Here is a 13558-nt window from a genome sequence, read left to right on the forward strand (position 1 = left end):
TAGAACGGTGATGTTATATTTGGCCAGATCTATGAAAAAAGTACATTTTTAATGTCAGTAACAGTTTTTACCCTGATAAACAAAGGATCTATAAAAGTCACTTTGCCAAAAAAGCGATCGTAACCTCTGCCTTGTGACAGGACTGTTGTTCCTCGTTCAAAATGGCTTGATATCATTCATGAGGGATTTGTTTGACATATGTTTTGCAAATTTTAGGCCAAGGGGGAATTTACAACAGTTTAAATACAGCCAATCTTTTTTTTTTGCAAATAGCGGAAATCACAACACCTGTTACGCTCGTGGACGAGTGTTTTCGACATAGAAAAGCCATAAGCATAAAATAATAAAAAATAAAACAGGTAAAACTGGGGTAGCATCACTGACCTAAATATGGCCCAGATCTGTACTTTTCTATGGGCCATAATCAGAGGTGGCAAAAGTACAGACATTCTGTACTTAAGTAGAAGTACAAGTACTTGCGTTAAAAACTACTCTGGTAAAAGTTGAAGTACTGATTCAACTTCTTTACTCAAGTAAAAGTAAAAAAGTACAGGCTCTGAAATGTACTCAAAGTAAAAAAGTAAAAGTAGCTCTTTGGAGGACGTTTCTACCAGCTAGTTTTGTACAAAGCTAACTGGACCTCTATATATTTTATTTTAATAATATAAAATAATATCACATGAGAATAGAAACATCATTCCAATCTAAATTTTAATTCTAATGAATGCACACAGTTTGAATCTGTTATGTAGGACACAAACTGTGAAAGGGAATTTAAACACAGGTCTATTCTCTGTGTCCTCCATAGTAGAGGGTGACTACGCCTTCACCTAAACACAAACATGAGGATACTCAGGGGTTACAGTGGGATTCAGAAGGTGGCGGAACCCTAAGATCAGCTGTAGTGGCTCTGCATGGGGAGAAGAATCACAGCTTTCTATTGTGAGCTCCAGTAAATGATGTTGGTGTGCAGGCTGTGATCAGCTGACCTGCTGCTGCTGCTCTGAGGTTTACTGCTCTGTGTGGATAAACTGAATTCACAAAGATGTAACCCAGTATTTCACAGCTATCTGAGCTGATCTCCATCCCCTACACTGACAGCATGCACTGTAAACCCAGATAAGTTGAATCTACTTAAAAAAAACCAAGGTAACTCGTTGCCTTAAATTTTTTAAGTAATGAAACAGTTTATTTAACTCAGCCTGTTAAGTAAGCACTACTCCATTTCCAATTGAACTAAACTGCATGTTCTAATTGACCAAACTTATCTTTTATAGTTCATGAAAAAATAAAATGTCTTTGGATCAATCAACCCCCCCCTATCCTTTTCATGGTTGTGTGGGAGTGGTGGGGGCTGGAGCCTATCCAAGCTGACAAGGCAGTAAGATGCAGGATACACCCCGTACAGGTCACCAGCCTGTTGCAGGACTGACACAGACAACCATTCACACCTGTGGGCAATTTAGAGAGACCAATTAACCTAACCCCAGTGAGGCAGCAGTGCTAACCACCACACCACCATGCTGCCCAGCAACACAAATCTTTTTTTTTGTGTTGAACTGTGTCTGTTTAAAATTTGGTAAATAAACATGCTAAAACTCAGCCCTGCTGAATGCTGGTACATTAACATTTACAAATAACATTTGTCCATGGAACAATAAATACGAGAGAGCGTTGTGAACAAAAACACCAAATGTCAACTATTCCAAACAGTGAGAGGCCCGGGCCAAGCCGGAATTGAACCCAGACCTTCTAGATGGTATTCTACCTGTGAGGCAGCAGTGCTAACCATCACGCCACCATGCAGCTGCGCATCAATCCACTCTGTTAAAACTGGTATAAACCAGATCTTTAGCAGGTGCAAAACTTGATGATAGTTGTTGAACTCAAACACATGATTACAATAAGATAGACCATCAAAAAGTACAGTCTACTCAGCATTAACAAGTAATGTTCACATTCTAGGCAATTTTAAGTAATGTGATCTCAATATTTTTAAGTGGTATCAAAATCTGGGTTTACAGCATACAGGCTGTAGAAATGTTGGATTCAGTGAATGAATCTCAGCATCAGCAGCTTTGATTCAAACTCATCTCTGCTGCACTGATGTAACCTGTAACTCTGACCATCAACACAGCCTCTGTGCACCAACACAGAGCTTTACTGTAAATACAGTACAGCAAGCTGACCTGTTTATTACACAGTAAACTGCAGTATTTTCATACAATCTTTGAATTACACAGTGTTAGCATACTTCAGTTTGTTTTGCAGTCCTTACCTTTAAATCTAACCTCTCTTCTTCCTCTCCTCTTTCTCCATCTCTGAGTGAACTTCTCTCCCTCTCTTTTCCTCTCCCCCTAGAAACACAGCAGCTCTTCTTTTAGCTAGCAGACACACTGTGTGACAAACTGCAGACACTTTGTGTGTTTGCTGATATTTGTTGAGCATTTAGAAACGCTGCATTTAAAATTACCTGCCCGCACGTTGCTCTCTTTATTTTCGCTCCTCTTCAGTAGAGCTAGCTAAGATGCTGAAGTACCGCGAGCACTCTGTAACCCCTGATTATAGCGCTATAAATGATACATAAATGACATAGTTTTGCCTCTTTAATCTCTTTGTATGCGATAAGCCCCGGGGATGACAATTGTCTCTTATGCGTTATTGTTCCTCCATTTAGGCTCAGATCAGTTTGATGTTTGACAGCAGAGTGACCGGAAATGCAAACTTCTCTTAGAGGCGTTAAACCTAAAGTAATGAGCCTGTTTTGAGAATGTAAGAAGTAGAAAGTACATATATTTGTGTAAAAATACAGGGAGTTAAAGTTAAAAAGTAGTCAGAAAAAGAAATACTCAAGTAAAGTACAGATACCTGAAAAATCTACTTACGTCCCATCTCTGGGTGACAGTGACACCTAGTGGCAACATGCTGTTATTCCACCAGACGTATGTAAAGGTAAAAAACTTTTAAGACACTATAGCTTGTGACCCAAATGCAGTGGTGATGGACAGGTTGAAAGCCGAGGTCAGGCAAGAGTCTCTGTGGACTCTGATGTTTACAGATGACACTGTGATTTGTAGTGAGAGAAGGGAGCGGGTGGAAGAGAGACCGAAGAGGTGGTGGTATGCTCTGGAGAGAAGAGGAATGAAGGTCAGGAGAAGCAAGACAGAATACCCATGTGTGAATGAGAGGGAGGCAGATGTAACAGTGAAGATGCAAGGACTAGAGTCAGTGAAAGTGGATTAGTTTAAATACGCGGAGTCAACCATCCAAAGCAATAGAACGGTGCACAAGAGGTGAAGTGAAGTCAGGGTGGAGCAGGTGGGGATGAGTGTCAGGGGTGGTAGTGTGACCTGCTGTGATGTATGGCTTGGAGATGGTGGCACTAACAAAAAGACAGGAGGCTGAGCTGGAGGTGGCAGAGCTGAAGATGTTAGGATTTTCACCGGGAGTCACCGGGATGGACTGGATTAGAAATGAGTACATCAGAGGGACAGCTCAGGGTGAGCAGTTTGGAGACAAAGTTTGAGAGGCAAGGCTAAGATGGTTTTTACATGTGCAGAGGAGGGAAAGTGGATGTACTGGACAAGCAGAAGGAACAAATGAAGACCTCAGAGGAGGTTCATGGATGTGGTGAAGGAGGGCATGCAGTGTGTGATGCAAATCAGTGAAATTATTTACATCCAGCCTGAACATTTTTTTTTTGTCGTCATCCATGGAAAACCCTCTTTATCATTTTTATTACAGCAGGGCATCTCAAAGTTTTAATGACTGAGTATAATTTAGGGAGTCAACAAATACGTAAGTTAGTTATTTATTTCACTTGTGTGAAGGGTACTCACAAAGTAAGAATTTCATTGCTCAGCATAACCACTATGTTTTGCGGTGTATATGATAATAAACTTCTTGATCTTGATTCTTGCAGACTGCAGAGGAAAATTGTTTCATATACAAACATTTCAGATGTCAGAGAATGGAGATTTATGTCAGCAAATAATTTTGTGATGGTTTATAGTTTTTAAAGCATTACTGAAGTGGCTGTTGCATTCCTGGAGACCAGCTGGATTTGTTTGGTACAGTGAATGGAAGAAAAGACTTGAAATTACAACTCCAATTCCAAAAAAGTTGGAATTCTGTGAAAAATGTTGCTGGACTTCTGGGAGACAAACGTTGTCTAAATCTCGTCTGAACTGAATTCCAGCCGGATCTTTACTTCTGAGAATCTCTCTGACCTGTTGCCAATGAACCAAAGTAGTTGCAAAATTATTCCTGCAGTTGTTTCTTTTTAGTTCTTTTTACTTTCCCAGCCTTTTTTTCACCCTGTTCCAGCTTCTTTTGAGATGTGTGGCTGCCATCAAATTCAAAATGGGTTTGTGATATTCAGAAATCACTGCATTCTGTTTTCATTTACATCTTACACAGTGTCCCATCTTTTTTGGAACTGGAGCTGTAGACACACTCCCTCTGTTTGACCTGTGCTGCAGATGAACGGCAGTGCCTACGTCTTTGTCACTTGACTCCAGGGACACCATTGGATTGCCTGATATACAGAAACATTCAGACCTCTGAAACAATTATAGAAGGTTTATTAGCGCCCTCTTCTGACCGGATGCCATAGCACAGGCTCACAGCTCTTTTGCACAGTGTATGCGCTTGTACAGAATTCAGTAAATCTCCTTTATTTTTTAAATCACTTGTTAGTCCCTAACCATGATAATAAAAGCTATAAATGGTAATACACAATATTTATGTTATTTTGAAACACAATCTCAATGTAAAGGCTTGAATCCAAGTTTGAATCAATAAAAAGCCATTTTACCAGAAACATTTTCCCCCTTTACAGCCACCATATATTGACTTCAGTGTCAGAGAATACAAGAAAATATTTAAAATCTTAACATCTAATGTCTTAGTTTACATTTATTTCTTTAAGCTGCACAAGGCATGGCTGATGCCTCGGTTGCAGCGAAAGTGTGCATAGGTCGGGTTGCTGTAATACATCAAGATTAAATTAATCTGAAATATTGTGGGTTTTAAACGATGGCTGTTATAAAAATATTGGGTTGTTGAATGATGTGATGCGATGGTTCTTGGATTTTGAATTGAATTTCAGCAGCAGTTCAGCAGGAGACTGAAAGTTAAGAGAGAGAATTTTCAGGTACTTAAGCTTTGCTCTGCCTGAGCTACACACACACACACACACACACACACACACACACACACACACACACACACACACACACACACACACACACACACACACGCAGGTCAGGTCATTTTACCTGCCTCTGGAGTTAAGTGGTGTCCTCTGTGGGGTTTTGTTTGTCAGTGGGACCTACGATTAGCGCTCTAATCTGGTTAAAAGCACTGATGGGGAATTTCTGGCTATCAACGTTAGGACAGAAATAGCCGTCTCAGTAAGCCTCCCTTTTTAGTGACGTGCAGACATCTTATTCTACATTTGTCTGTTGTACCTCTGTGTCTAAAAACATGAATTTCTAATCTAATATTGTTCAGATTAATTTAAATGTGAAATGAATGCTTACCTGTCCTATAACTATCAATGCCCATGCTTTATTGTAAGTGGTAAGGCTTCCTCATTTGTGTATTTGTGACCCCCCCCCCCCCCCCCCCCCCCCTCTAATACCAGTTCTTGAGTCCAGTCCAAGTCTCTGTCTGACTCAGAGCTCAGAGCAGGCAGACAGACAAAGCACTGAAAGAGGGTCTGGTCCCTTGACTCCCCTGGCTCTTTGTTCAAAGTGGGGCCGCAATGTACTTACTTAGAAAGAGCACTTTTCAGCTAGGCCGTAAGGCGATCGTGGGTCTTTCCTGGCCAGGGTGTGCTCTGGGCATCTCTGGTTTACCTGTGGGACTAGGAGGAGTGGGTTGGGGGTGGGCTGGCCCTCCCTGGGTGGGGTAGTAGTAGGGAAAAGGAAAGCATTTGGTCAGTGGAAGAGGGGAGGGAGAGAGGGAGCGAGAGAGACTGAGAGAAAGGAGGGAGGGTTCAAGGGATGGATGTAAGGCGAGAACGCTGAGAAAGGACAAATAAACAAAGGTGGTGATGAGGGTCTGAGGTGAATTAATTGTATCAAACTCTTTCTCTCTTGGCGACAGTCTCCAGAGACAGCAGCCCAGGGAACAGCAGACAGTGAATACAGCACTGAACTGCTGTCAGCTCAGAGAGAGCTACAGATTTTTAGTGGAAGAGTGATGGTTCCTCTCCAGAAATTCAAAGGTGCATCTTATTTGGTTTTATTTAATTTCTGTTTCAGACAAATGTAGGATAGGCCCCCAAATAATAATGTGAAAAAGGTTCACAACAGACAAAAATAAATTAAAATAAAAATGTTGTCTTCATATTTATCAAATGTTTGGATTAGATTAGATTAGATTAGATTAGACAGTTTAATTAGCAGCAGTTGAGAGATAAATGGAGAGTAAATGGGGCAATGTGTGTTTGAGGGTGGCCAAGAGCAGAGGCCCTGGTGAACTGATCCCTGGATATCGATACTGTCTGTTGGGACATGGACTGTCACCTCTCTGGTGGGGAAGGAGCCTGAGCTAGTGTGTGAGGTTCAGATATAGTCGGGCTCACCTCAAAACATGGCCTGTGCCTTCGGGCGAGGGAATGGGTTCTGACCGCTGTTTGCGCTTATGCACCAAATGAGAGTTCAGAGCACCCACCCTTCTTGGAGTTCCTGGGTGGGGTACTTTATCCAGTGACTCCATCGTCCTGCTGGGAGACTTCAACCCAAATGGTCTTTTATTGGACTTCTGTGCAAACCACAGTTTGTCCATAACAAACACCATGTTAGAAAATAAGGATGTCCATAAGTGCATGTGGCAACAGGACACCCTAGATCGCAGGTCAATCATATCATCAGACCTGCAGCCATATGTTCTGGACACTTGGGTGAAGAGAGGAGCTGAGCTGTTAGCTGATCACCACCTGGTGGTGAGTTGGATCAGGTGGCGGGGGAAGATGCTGGACAGACCTGACGCACCTAAACGTGCTGTGAGAGTGCTCTGGGAATGCCTGGCAGAGGCCCCAGTTCCTGAGATCTTCAACTCCCACCTCCAGCAGAACTTCAACAGCATTCCGAGGGAGGCTGAGGACATTGAGTCTGAATGGACCATGTTCTGCACCTCCAGTGTTGAGGTTTCTGCTCAGAGCTGTGGCTGCAAGGTGGTTGGTGCCTGTCGTGGTGGTAATCCCTGAACCAGATGGTGGTTATCGGAGGTGAAGGGGCCCATCAAGCTGAAGAAGGAATCCTATAAGGGTTTGGTTAGCCTGTGGGACTCTGGAGGCAGCTGCATAACTGCAGTGAGAGCTTAGTCCATATTCATTTCCTGTGGGTGATGGATGGATGGATGGATGGATAGTTTTCTTATTTGGGATATAAATGGAAAGCTGAGGAAAGAAGAGCTACAGTTCAAATTTATGTATGAAACCTAATTTGAAAAATATTAACTTGTAGTTTCTGAAATTATATTTGTTTTGCAGTTGCTATAAAACACAACAAAGCCTTAGCCCTAAATGAGGGGTTAGCGATGGGGAATGTTAGAGTGTGGTGGCCACATATATGCACATTTCACACCAGAATGCCCCAAGCTCTTATTGCGAAGAGAGAGACCGGAATAGAGCTGGAAAAGGCGGGAGAGAGAGGCCTGGGATAAAAGGGCTTGACTCCTCCTTTGGAGGGAGTTATATTTGGAGTGCTAGTTGTTGTGTGTTTTTACGGAATAAAGCTGAGACTACATACCTGCTCGTGTCTCCTTCCATCGACTCCTACATTGGTGACCCCGACTAAAGAACATGTCTGCTGACGACAGCTCAACGGCCGCGGCCGCTGTTTCCTCACCAGCCGCCGCCGTTTCCTCACCAGCCGCCGCCGTTTCTCCCGCTATTTTTGCGGCCACGGTCAAGCTCCCGGAGTTCTGGCAGCACGATCCAGAGCCTTGGTTCCAGCATGTGGAGGCCCAGTTTCACCTCCGCGGGATCACCTCAGACGACACCAAGTATTACCATGTCGTCGCGGCGCTGGACTCTGCTTCTACCCGCCGGCTGATGGGACTGCTCCGGGACCCGCCGCCTGCTAGCAAGTATGGAGCGCTGAAGGAGAACCTGCTGCGGATTTATCAGCTTTCAGACGAAGAGCGGGCTGATCGCCTGTTATCCCTGAATGGCTTGGGAGATGGTAAACCCTCCGAGCTGATGGAGCACATGCTGGCTCTGCTCGGCCCGGGCGACGCTTCGTTTCTCTTTACGCATCTGTTCCTGCGCCAGCTCCCCCCTCCCGTGCGCACCGCGCTAGCCAGCTCCGCTCTGATACGGGCCAAGGATTACCGCGGGCTAGCTGAAGAGGCGGACAAGATTTTGCTGGCATCCAGGCATTCCGGTGTGCATGCACTTTTACCGAGTGCGGCTCTACAAGGGGCGGAGACGAGAGAAGCTGGTGCTGTGGCCGCCGTCGCAGAGCGCCGGAGGACGGAGAGCGTGCTCTGCTTCTATCATCGCCGGTATGGAGTGAAGGCGAAGCGCTGCATTCCGCCGTGTACCTTCCAGCACCAGGGAAACGAGAGGGCCGGTGCTCACTAGCAGCTGTGTGCGCTGGCAGCTCGGACAAGCTGCTCTTCATTGAGGACACTGCTTCGGGACGCCGTCTGCTTGTGGCCTCGGGTGCTCAGCGTAGCATCATGCCGGCTTCAGCTGCGGACGCCTTGGGACAATGTCGCGGACCCCTGCTGGACGCGGCGAACGGTACCCCCATTCGCACATATGGAATGAGGTTGGTGACTGTGTGTTTCAAGGGACGTCAGTTTAACTGGGACTTTGTGATAGCGTCTGTGTCAGTACCTATACTCGGCGCTGATTTCTTGTGTGCTTTCAGGTTGTTGGTCGATGTAGCTAATAGGTGCTTGATAGATGCTGTGTCTTTTGATACCTACCCCTGTACACTTGGTAGTCCTGGCCCCCTGCCCCTCGCTAACATGCTTGCCACAGGTGATGAGTACCAGCGTTTGCTTGCCGAGTTTCCCACCCTCACGGTTCCCACCTTCTCTGCAGCCGTAGCTAAACATGGGGTGGAGCATTACATTACCACTGTGGGTCCGCCGGTTTTTGCGCGTGCACGCCGGCTCGATGCCGCGAAGTTAGCGATAGCCAGGGAGGAGTTTGCAAACATGGAGCGCCTTGGTATTGTGCGCCGCTCAAACAGCCCGTGGGCGTCCCCGTTGCACATGGTCCCTAAAGCTGACGGTGGGTGGCGCCCTTGTGGGGATTTTAGGCGCCTTAATAATGCGACGACTAATGACAGGTACCCGGTTCCCCACATTCAAGATTTTTCGGTTCATCTTGCGGGGGCAACTATTTTTTCAAAGGTGGATTTGGTGAGGGGATACCATCAGGTTCCTGTCCATCCGCGTGATGTGCCCAAGACCGCGGTTATCACTCCTTTTGGCCTTTTCGAGTTTTTGCGAATGCCCTTCGGTCTGAAGGGCGCGGCACAGACGTTTCAGCGCCTCATGGACTCCGTTTTGCGTGGTATGCCATTTTTGTTCGTCTATCTGGATGACATACTGGTTGCCAGCCCTTCCGCCGCGGAGCATTCAGTGCACCTCCGCCAGTTGTTTGAGCGTCTCAGTGAGCACGGTTTGATTGTGAATCCAGCTAAATGCCAGTTCGGTCTGCCGGCCATAGAGTTTTTGGGACACCTCGTTTCGCCCCAAGGGGCGTTTCCCCTGCCCGCTAAGGTGGAGGCAGTTTCTGCTTTTCCGCGCCCTTCCTCAGTGAAGCCCCTGCAGGAGTTTTTGGGGATGGTGAACTTTTATAACCGTTTCATCCCCCGGGCTGCTCACCTCATGCACCCTCTGTACAATGCACTTAAGGGCAAGAAAGGCAACCAAGAGATAGAGTGGACACCTGAGCGGGTGCAGGCATTTGACAGTGCCAAAGCTGCTCTTGCCAACGCTGCCCTGCTGGCCCACCCGTCTCCCGAGGCGCCTGTTGCCCTTACTACCGATGCCTCCGATTTTGCAGTCGGGGCCGTGTGCGAACAATGGGTGGGTGGTGCTTGGCAGCCCCTCGCCTTTTTTAGCAGGAAGCTTCGGGATGCGGAGAGAAAGTACAGTACGTTTGACAGGGAGCTCCTTGCCCTTTTTCTCGCGACGCGTCATTTCCGGTTCCTGCTTGAGGGCCGTGACTTTACCGCTTTTGTAGACCACAAACCTCTCACATTTGCCATGGCAAAGGTTTCAGAACCATGGACTGCACGGCAGCAACGGCAGCTTTCTGCTATTTCAGAGTTTACCACTGACATTCAGCACGTCGCCGGCAAGTGTAATCGGGTGGCTGACTGTCTGTCCAGGGCGCAGGTTAGCTCTGTGCATTTGGGAGTGGACTACTCTGCCATGGCTGCCGACCAACTTATGGATACGGAGATTCAGGCTTTTAAGGTGGCCGAGTCCAGTTTGCGTTTGGAAGATGTCTCATTTCAGGATAGTGGCGTAACCCTACTTTGCGACGTGTCATTGGGCAGGCCTCGCCCCTTGGTTCCTGCTTGCTGGCGTCGGCGGGTTTTTGAGGCAGTTCATTCTCTTTCGCACCCAGGAGTTAAAGCCTCAGTTAAGTTGGTAGGGGCCAAGTTTGTGTGGCCCGGCCTCCGGAAAGAGGTCAGGGCGTGGGCTTCCTCATGTGTTGCTTGTCAGCGCGCCAAAGTGCAACGACACACCAAATCCCCTCTGGAGCACTTTCCCATATCCCAGAGAAGGTTCGAACATGTCCATGTAGACCTGGTAGGTCCATTTCCCCCTTCCCGGGGTTTCACCCATCTCCTGACAATGGTGGACAGGACGACTCGGTGGCCTGAAGCAGTTCCTTTGGCGTCAACCACCTCAGCAGATGTTGCTCGTGCGTTCGTCTCCTCCTGGGTATCTCGGTTTGGCGTACCGCTTGACTTGACATCTGACAGGGGTCCTCAGTTCACGTCTGAGCTGTGGACTGCTGTGGCGGAGAACCTTGGCGTCAGACTCCATCGCACTACCGCGTACCACCCGCAGGCCAATGGCCTTTGCGAGAGGTTCCACCGTACCATGAAGGCTGCCTTACGGGCTGCGCTGGTGGACAGCAGCTGGGTTGACCGCCTTCCTTGGGTCCTGCTGGGCCTGCGTGCGACACCTAAGGAGGACCTGCAGTCTTCTTCAGCCGCGCTGGTCCTGGGCCAGCCTTTGAGGGTTCCAGGGGAATTCCTTCCTGGTGCATCTGCTTCGGGGGTCGACAAAAGGAGCGGGCCGGTTTTCCCGGGGAATGATAGGTTTTTGGCCCCAGTAGCGGCGCATCACTGCCTTCCACAGTCATATGTGCCAAAGGACCTGATGTCTGCCAAGTACATTTTTATCCGCCATGACGCGCACCGTTCTCCACTTCGACCTCCTTATGATGGTCCATTCCGTGTGCTAGAGGTGGGACCTAAGGATTTTTTGGTTGAGCTGGGAGGTCGTCAGGAGCGGGTTTCGGTGGATCGCCTTAAGCCTGCTCACATGTTTCCGGATGGTCCTATTGAGTTGGCCCAACCTCCGCGCCGCGGTCGTCCTCCCGTTTCTATGCCTCACTCGGAGGACCTGCCCCCAGCTGCTGTTTTTTCCCCTGCGAGGGGGCAGTCTCGCCGTGGTCGGGGCTATGCCCCTCCCTCGTTTTCACCACCTGTGGTCGCCAAGCACAGCCGTAGCGGCCGCCTTGTTAAACCCCCTAGGAGATACTCTTGATGTGGTATTTTATTTTTTTGCTATGTTGAGTTGAAAATGGTTGCTGTTTTTATTATTGTATTGTTTGCCATTCTGTGTGTTCAGGGGGGGCCTGTGTGGTGGCCACATATATGCACATTTCACACCAGAATGCCCCAAGCTCTTATTGCGAAGAGAGAGACCGGAATAGAGCTGGAAAAGGCGGGAGAGAGAGGCCTGGGATAAAAGGGCTTGACTCCTCCTTTGGAGGGAGTTATATTTGGAGTGCTAGTTGTTGTGTGTTTTTACGGAATAAAGCTGAGACTACATACCTGCTCGTGTCTCCTTCCATCGACTCCTACAAGAGTAAGAGTTTTTTTGTATAAAACTAATCCTGCCTACTGAATCACACAATTACACCAACCCACTCAAGTTCTAGACAAATCTCTGTGATAACTACAGCACACAAAATGGTCAACAATGGCAACTGTATCCCTTTAAAATGAAATCTAAAACAGTGTTAACTATACAACTGGTAAAGAAAACTAATTACTTCATGCAACTGCTGTATGCGGAAGACTATCTCTGTCTACAGGAGGGACTAGCAAATGCTTTGTGCACACATTTGAAGTCCACAGAAAATTCAAGTTGCACTGATGAGGAAACATTCATAGTTTTGAACTACTGTAAATGCCTTAACAATTGGGATTGCCATAAAATCTGCTTCAGAAACCCCTCAGTATCAACCCTTACTCAAAAGCCGAAACTTTCATCCAGACCAGCAATGGTGAACTTTAGAACAAAAGACACATTTTTTTTTTCAAATGTTTATCTATTTACCACTTGTGGCTACTCCTCAGAGGGCTATTTATGATTGTTTAGTGCTAAAAAAGAAAAAAGAAAAAGAAAGCAGCTTTAAAGCTACGACTTTTATTTTGGATTGTTTTGTGCAAATGAATCAAATAAATAAAAAGAAATCTCCCTTGATAGTAAGTAAAATATTGAATATAAGGAGCCCAACAGGCCATCTGTAGAACAAGCGTACAGCGTTAGTGGCGAGGCTGTCCTCATACTGTTAAATTCTCCGTTTCTGTCTTCAGCTTTTTATGAGCAATGATGAAAGATACTGAGAAAAGGATGTACCCTTTCCATTTTAGACCCTCGCTGAGATTTCCTCCATCATCACACTCTGGCCAGAAATATGGGTTGCCATGTCACTGATGCTCTCTAGGGGAAAACACTCAGTCACAGTTCAGTGTTTTTGAATGTTTAACCTATTAAAAAAACAAAAAAACACTGCAAATAAATAAATACATAAAAAAGATGGTAAAGTGCAGCCCAGAGCCCTCTGAAGGCTCTCTTTCACCTTGTCAGTTACTGTAGTATACCTATCACAGCTGTATGTTACAAAGGTAGCATACCAGTGATTTGAACACAGTGTGGGCATCCCTCAATCAAAGTTGGTGTTCCTCATCCAGTGGGGAGTGACTTGGTTGCCCTGATCAATCACTTGATTTAGAAACACCCACCCCTGTTCTTGGAGCATATCTTGTTGTGTCGAAGCTCTTCTGACAGACAGAGCAGAAGTCTATCGTGGGTGTCAGTCCTGATGGTTTCCTTTAACCAACAAACAATGACAGGAAGCTCATTTTCCATACATACAGATGACTTACTGAACGGTCTGAATACGCTTGTAAATGACAGAATTGATGTGTTCATTTTAAGGAATTTTGCAAAAGAAATCTTCAAACATTTTTTTACACTTTGCCATAATGAGTGTTGCCTCAAAAAATCTATTTCACTCATTTAATAGCACATCTAAAAGAGAAAAAAAAATGTG

This window comes from Archocentrus centrarchus, chromosome 1, assembly GCF_007364275.1.
Source record: "Archocentrus centrarchus isolate MPI-CPG fArcCen1 chromosome 1, fArcCen1, whole genome shotgun sequence".
NCBI lineage: Eukaryota > Metazoa > Chordata > Actinopteri > Cichliformes > Cichlidae > Archocentrus > Archocentrus centrarchus.